This window comes from Sinocyclocheilus anshuiensis, unplaced genomic scaffold (assembly GCF_001515605.1).
Source record: "Sinocyclocheilus anshuiensis isolate Anshui unplaced genomic scaffold, SAMN03320099.WGS_v1.1 scaffold2216, whole genome shotgun sequence".
Lineage (NCBI taxonomy): Eukaryota > Metazoa > Chordata > Actinopteri > Cypriniformes > Cyprinidae > Sinocyclocheilus > Sinocyclocheilus anshuiensis.
In genome coordinates, this window is record NW_015545525.1 from 178,752 (window position 1) to 179,347 (window position 596).

The following is a 596-nucleotide window of genomic DNA, read 5'->3' on the forward strand; positions in this document are numbered from 1 at the left end:
CTGTCTATCTATCTATCTATCTATCTATCTATCATTAGCACATGGTTCCCATTTGGTTATTATTTGTGAACCAATTCCAAATAATTAAATATATAATTCCAAACAATTCCTAACATTCTGGGGGGAAAGTTGGTTTTGCAACCATTATGTTCTCCAAACCTTGCAGGGAAGTTTTTGTGTAACAACCTTATAAAAATGTTTACAGAACATAATCTAATGATTTTTGTTGTTGTTGTTGATGTTTGTTTTAATGTTATAATGAAAACTATATCAAATATAAATAATCATATAAATCTGAGTGAAGCGACACAGATAGTGTGCGGTAGGTGAGTGCAGGTTTATTGTGGTTTGTACACACGCTGGCTCCTCCACTTCATCTGGTTGCAGGTCTGCAGGTCGTTGCGTTTGCGTCTGTGGTCCGTGTGCCAGGAGAAGCCGAAGCCACACGCGGGTTTCTGAGCCGTGTAGAAGGGTCTCAGGGAGTTTCCGCTGGTGTCCGGAGGCGTCTGGAGACACTCAGGAGGAGCGTTAGGAGGCGACTCTGGAGATCTGACCGAGTGTCGCATCTCCACCAAAGCCTGGTCAATGTATGAACA